The sequence below is a fragment of the Stegastes partitus genome, unplaced genomic scaffold (assembly GCF_000690725.1).
Source record: "Stegastes partitus isolate 25-593 unplaced genomic scaffold, Stegastes_partitus-1.0.2 Scaffold1549, whole genome shotgun sequence".
Lineage (NCBI taxonomy): Eukaryota > Metazoa > Chordata > Actinopteri > Pomacentridae > Stegastes > Stegastes partitus.
This window is the reverse complement of record NW_007579280.1, coordinates 95724-102634: the sequence shown is the minus strand read 5'-3', so window position 1 is coordinate 102634 and position 6911 is coordinate 95724. Positions and strand designations below refer to the sequence as shown.

The following is a 6911-nucleotide window of genomic DNA, read 5'->3' as shown; positions in this document are numbered from 1 at the left end:
GGTGGCCGAGGTGGTCGGAGGAATGTAGTTTGTCTCTGCTGATGCAGAATGCCTTCAAGGAAGAGGTGAGAATTAACAAGTGAAAATTAAAAGTTTAAGAGAAAGGAGACGGGAAAGAGAAAGAAAAGAGGGAGACGGGATGAGAGGGGGATCCGAGGACAGATCCAAGCCCTCGGTGGGAGGTCGAGAAACCAAGTGGCTGGAAGGAGGGAGCGCTGGAGGAGGGGAGAGGAAGGGTGAGCATAAAAGAACCCTGGCCGGGACCAGGGTGTGGAGATGGAGAATTATTAATAGTAGTGTTTGATTAGCGTGAGTCCAGTCAAGAAAGCGATACGGCCCGGCCCGGCGGCCCGGCAGCACTGACCCCGCTCTGAACTGGGAGCCCATTTTTCATCCTAAAATAGTTGGAGAGGACATGTATAAAAGCGAACGAGCAGAGGCACTGATCTTTTACTGGACGTCCCTCCTGCACCGAGCTGCCACCGTCTCCCATTCAGCAGCAGTCAGTAAGAAGGTAAGAGCAACACAGGTTGAAGGCAGAGTTTACCTGCAGCACTTCACATGTTCACTAAAAGCCATTTGAACTTCATTACCTCTCACAAGGTTGATATTTACATACAGTCGGTGCGATCGAATGCGGCGATAGAGGAAACTAATAGGAAAGGTTTTAGGGAGACGTGTGAAGAAACACAATTCACCTTGTTGTGCAGCCTCCTCTGTACAGAGTCAGATTGGATTTAGATACCGGGACAGTACATCCACAGAATCAGTGCTCTGCCATAGCAGCAGCTTTCTGGGAAAAGCAGGAGGCACAGGTGTAATTCTCCTGCAGTGCTTACTTGTAATATCTTTCAAGGGCAAACTTTAAATACGCCTAATGAGACTGAGCGCGGTGTCACGTGCACGCTCCAGCAGGTAGCAAGATGCTGATGCAGTAGAAGACACGAGGTTCCCCTTGAGAATAACAACGACGTGCTCATGATTCTCTTCTTGACTGATCACTGAGGATTAAAAATGTTGCATGCACTCACACAGTGGACCGACCCGTGAATATTCATGGCAGAACACTTATCCCAGTTAATTAATGAGCATGCTGCATGTTGTGTTTGTATGCTACAGTGGAATCTGTGTGCCTTCCTGTGATGCTTTCTGGGACAGATTCATCAGAATTTAATCTTTAATCTGGTTGGTAATAATTAGTGCAGATTGCTTTCATCACACACGTGTTGTGAGTTTCCTGTGACTCTGTGTGCTGCTTCCTGTGTGTTAGTGGGGATGTGTGAACACGGCGTCATGCAGAAAGGCTCTGGGCACTGACGGAAATATCTCAACAAATACTGGATGGTTTGCCGTGAAATCTTGTTAAGGAAACTCCCCAGAGGATGAATCTTAATGACTTCAGAGATTCCCAACATTTCCTCTGATGGCTGACGTTTTGGTGTTTTAGACCTTTGAATGCCATTGAACGACAGCCAGATGTGACGTTTATCTTCCCTTCAGGCCAGCGTTACAGTCGGTCGTCGCTCCAAGTCTTCAGACATCCACGTGCAGCTCAAGATGTGTGCCTGCGGTGTGATGGCAGCGTTTATGAAGCATGTAGTTACCTGTGCATGGAGTCCTCCAAGTGGACTACAGAGGAGGAGAACCGCCATGTGTCCCAGGATCCTTTAACTTTGGCTTTAACACCATCATCTGGTCAAAAGAGGTCTTTGTCCATCAATTGACCTTTTTCCCACGTCACTGAGGCAGAAGGTGAAGCAGGTCCGTCCACATTTCATCTCCCCAGCAACACTTTCCAGTCCTTCCAGGGATCCCAAGGTGTTCCTGGGCCAGATGAGATTTATAATCCCTCCAGTGAGTTCCAGGTCTAGCACTGGGTCTTCTCCCAATTGGACGTGCCCTGAAAACCTCCAGAGGAAGTGGCCCTGGAGGCATCTTAATGTCCAAACCACCTCAGCTGGCTCCTTTGGTTGCAAAGGAGCAGCAACTGGACTCTGAGCTGCCTCCGATGTTGGAGCTCATCAGCCCATTGCTGATCAGCCACCCTGCAGAGGAAACTCCTTTTGGCTGCTTGTATCTGCAACCTCATTGTTTTGGTCGCTAAAGAGCTTGGGGCCATAGTTGAGGGTTGAAACGACGATCGACTGGTAAATCAACCACTGAACTGTTCGCCGTGTTTGTCCATTTCATGCTTAATGTTCTCAAGATCTCAACATACCTGAACTCCTTTCCTTGGGACAGAAACTCCGCCTCCAATCCACTGGCTAGCAGCAAAGAAAATGGATCTTTATCCAGACACAGACTTACCAGCATCTCCATCAACATCAGCTGTATTATTAGTGCTAATTAGAAAACCAACAGCCTCAGTTGGTCGCACAGGAACACTTTGTCAGGATTCGCTGCTGTTAGTTTTAGATGCGTTGAGTACCCCGTTAGCGTAGCATCTCAGCGTGCAGGGTGGGTAACCCTTCAGTAGCATTTTCCAGCGTTGGTGGGTCACGTTTGAAGACCTTAACCCCATAAGAAGCATAAGACACACGTTTATGCAGTCATGGCTATAGATGCTGTCTATGCAATGATATGCTGACATCACATCACACGAGACAAACACCGAACGCTGGATAGATCACGTCTGCAAAAGATATCCTAACTAAGTTCTTCCAATTGTCACCCTCCTGCGTTTTGGATGACAAAGTCCTAAAGAGTAAATCGTTTCATAACGTAGACCCAGCGCTTATCAGAACAAACTGCAGAACTCACCCTGTCCAGTGACGATCATTGTTCCTCTGTATGAGCGAGAGGCCAAGTCTGCTTTTAAAGTACAAAAGCAAATGTCTCTGTTCTCTCCAGCATCAGGCCGACATTACATCCAATTTGTTTTATACAAAAAATCCACAAAATAATGGATTTACTTTTCATTGCATTCATTAAGACTTAGGCAGGCAGGTAGCGGTGATCCTGGACTCAACGCAAAGTTGCTCGTGATGCCTTGTTTCAGGTCAGGGTGGGGGGCAAACATAGCAGGAAAACACAATATTGTATGTACAGCGTGTCCTGCTAATGAACAGACTTATCAGCAGATGTGGTGAAATTAGCCTGAAAGCAGCCCCGGGCTGATCGAGCTCATGTGTCATCCTGGACCGTAAGCAGTTACAGAAACGGCAAAATGCTTCAGTTTGAGTCGCATTAGTTTACACAGACATTCACACACAGCCTCCAAATCCAGGCGCGTCACATCTGTTACAAACTGTCCGTACAGATGTGACGTTTAATTGGATGAAGACAGACTCTGAAGAATGAAACTCACCAACAGCGAATGCAACGTAATGAGTTCAGAGCATTTGTTTGTTGTTCACGGCCGTGACTTCACTGGAAGTCGTTGTGGTGACAAAGCAGTTGATAAATTGTTCATAGATCTGCTAAAATCCGTCCCCACGCCGACAGCTACACACCGTTCACACGCCACAAAGCAGCGCTGCTGTTGTTGTTGTTGTTGTTGGCGAGCTGCGGCTGTGTGCTCAAGCCGTCCTGTCCTGTACCTGCCAGCGGTGATAACAGCCTCTCATCAAACCCATGTTTTCTCCCTTTGCCTGGCTGAATGCATGCACATGTGCCTTCTGTTTGGAACAAACACCACCGACTTGTCTCCCCATCAGCAGCTGTATGGAATCAATAGACGGTGTAATGCGTTCTGAAACGATAGCTCGGGCAGCTTATTTTAAAGATCAACTGTGCAGATCAGTGGCAATTCCGATAAAAGGCTTTCCTGGGGACAGAAAGTCGCCTCCCTGAGTCAGTAAGTGGCCTGTTAGAGCGCTTCATCATCCTCACCTGATTGGTTCGACTACAGGAGCTGAACCGCGGGCTGTCTTCTATGTCTCCCACATATATGATGATTGCGGCACAATAATCATTTGGCACATAAAGAAGAAGGACCTTTGTTATGAACTCATTTATAGCACATGAAGCCCCAAAGTGAGCGACCTCAGTTCAAACAGCATGAAGCTCTCGGGGTGATAAAGAATCATCCTCAGAACAATGTTTGCTGTTTAGTGGTTCATTGCTAGAAAAGGACAAGAAAACACGAGCGTCACAGCCTGTTTCAGCAGAAGGTTCATGTTCAGTTCACGCTGCAATAACACAGAAGAGGCTCGTTTGTCTGCAGTGCTGAACGTCTGTTTCCTCCCATCTGGAAGTCCAACACACACATCACGCTCCAGTCAACACAAGGGCTTCGGCTCGGGTGTCTCCAAACACAAATATATTCTCCTTTGAGCCTCCTGTTGGCACCTCGGCAGCGCTGCATATTCACACACTCATGCAGCTGTTGCAGCAGAGCGGGGAGTTGGCAGTCCTGCAGCGTGGTTGGGTTTCCCACACCTAGCAGGATCAGCAGGGTCATGGGACTTCCCGCGAAGGAAACCTCGGTGTCACTTCAAAGGGCTCACGGATTAACCTCGAGTGCTGAAGGACGGCCGCTCAGATGGCGGCTCAGCCTTCACTTGAACACTTAGTTTTGTTCCCCTATAAAGGATTTATGTTCAGCAATCTGGCTTTTGTCTTTGTCCTGTGCCCTCGTTGCAATAATCAGGCCAACATCATCTCAGATGGTAGTTTAAATTCTAATTTCATCCTTTGCTACCACACCGACATTCCCACAAATGAGCAGCTCAGACAAACCGATCCAGAGTTCATGTCAGCGCTGCCTTTCCTCCCTGCATCCCGTCTGGCTGCAGTATTTCTTCCTCAGGATGAAAATGTTGATTTCTTTGTGAGATTAAACAGGAAGCAAACAGCACACCTCAGGGACGAGCTTTCAATCCCGCAGAAATAATAAAGTAGGAAAAAAAGAAAAGAAGCAAGGGCATCCAGCACAGCTCGGGTTGAAAGATAAAGGGTGAAACAGCACCGACTAAACAATGAGGGCATCGTAGCAGCAGAACGTTACAGCCTTGGTGGAGTCTCATTGATGCTCCGATCACATCTGTTTTAGTCAGACGGGAATCTTAGAGGGAAAAGGTCGTTTATAATGTTTTGTTGTGTGGCTCAGGAGGCATCTGAAGTAATGTGGAGGGTCTTTAAAATACTGACTGCAGAGTTTATTTTCACTGAACATGTCTGGGCTCAGCTAAACAAACCTCTGAAGTCTGACCCACTACGCGCTGGACACTAATAAACCTAAGAATCAGAAACTGGAACCAAGACTTCAAAGCTTCAGCCCAGGATGATTGCCATCAGAATATATTGATTTTAAAGACTAATTCTTTCATGTCCATTTTAGGCTCGTTTCACAGCCTTTTTCTGTGAAGTGATGTGTTGTAGTTCTGTGGACCTCCTCGGCCTTCACACAGTCTGGGCTGCTCTTGCATATACATGGACTGGTTCTGTTCAGTTTGCAGCGAGGAGCCGGCTGCGGGTCCAGCTGAGCTGGTGCTGATTTATGGTTTGTATGATTCCAGGTATAAAGTCAGATCCACTGCTTCTAGGTACATTTGGCAGGTATAGTCCGTCATATTCATGATAATAATAATAATGCTTATGAGCATTCTGAGTTGAAACGCAGGTTAGGAAAAGCAGAACGTGTTCACCGGTGAACTTTGGAGGTGCTAGTTGGTGGATTTGTGCTGGATTTGGACCGAGCCAGGCTGGCTGGTCTTTAATGAGCAATGCTGCCTCCATCAGTTCAGATTTGACATTATTTTCATTTCGTTCATCTGAGTCTGCAAGAGAATAATAATTCTCCAAATTCTAAAAGGAGCCTTTCAGGTGCAGCAGCTGGATGTACACGACATGATCCCGCCTTGACGTCTGTGACCAGAAAGGTTCTGTACAGGAGAACCCCTCAGACCTGAGCTGTTAGACCAGGTTAGCATTATAAAGGACATGAAAGGACCGTATCACGCTTCTGTCAGCTCCAGTGATGTTACGTCTGCTTGACGGGTCTTTGTTCCACCGGGACACAGCAGGCGGTAGGACTTTGGTTTTTTGGTTCAGATTCAGTGTCTTGCAGGGACGAGCTGACCAGCACATAGCACTGAGATAGAAAACCTTAACCCCTCTTCTGGAGCCCAGGCCATGTGGTCTAGGTGACAGGTGTTGTTTTTTGTTTTTGAGCGTTGTTTTAGATATAAAAAGACGGACATTTGTTGTGCATTAGGAACCAGAAATCCAGTGAACCCTGAAAGACCTTCTACGTACGGCAGCATGAACGTCCTGGACAGGGTTGAATTAAAGCCTCACGGCGTTCTTCTGCACAGCCTCAGTGTGTCTTTATCTAGCTGACGATCATTCACTGTGATCAAACATCAGCACAACCACAGTCGCCTGTTTTCCTTTAAATAAATCAATGTGGCTCACGTTATGCACCGAGCATCTCAGGGAATCAATCTCATCCTCCTCATTTCCCAGTGACGGTCTGGTTTCCTCCTGGACACCTTCAGAGAAGGAGGTTGTGCCTTTTGTAATGATAAAAGATTGGATGTGTGGCCACACAAGTTCAGCTGCGTTCAGCATCGATCCGTGTGTGCAGCAGCATGTTGGTGGAGTGGCTGCTGGGGCTCATGCATCAGTCCAGGGTTAGGGTTCGGGTCAGGTGTGACGCCAGTGAAAGGAATCTACCTCAACAGTGTTTAACACCCACCTGATCTATTTGCAGTTTGTCCCACAAGCATGTGAAGATCTGGCTGCTTCTATCCCTTTATCTAGTCTGTGGACTTATTTGCAATCTGTCACTGTCAAGATGTGTCTTTTGTGTTTGTGGAAACGAAGAAATAGAAACCCGACCCGACTGATAACATCAGAGTTACTGTGGGTATTACCCGTAAATGCACCCAAATAAAAGCACCGCAGGAAGCCCAGAAGATCAGAAGGACTCGGCTGCTGGAGGCAAAAGACTGTAGCGTGAGCGACAG

At 47.3% G+C, this 6911-nt stretch overlaps 1 protein-coding gene across 1 annotated transcript in view; it reads left to right on the top strand.

Moving 5' to 3' along the window:
- Window positions 1-317: 317 nt before the first annotated feature.
- Window positions 318-6911, top strand: part of LOC103371237 (parvalbumin-7-like) — a 10256-nt gene continuing 3662 nt past the window's right edge. The window contains exon 1 of the mRNA XM_008300491.1: window positions 318-514. The gene's annotated coding sequence lies outside the window, so the exon portion shown is untranslated. The remainder of the gene's footprint in view (window positions 515-6911) is intronic.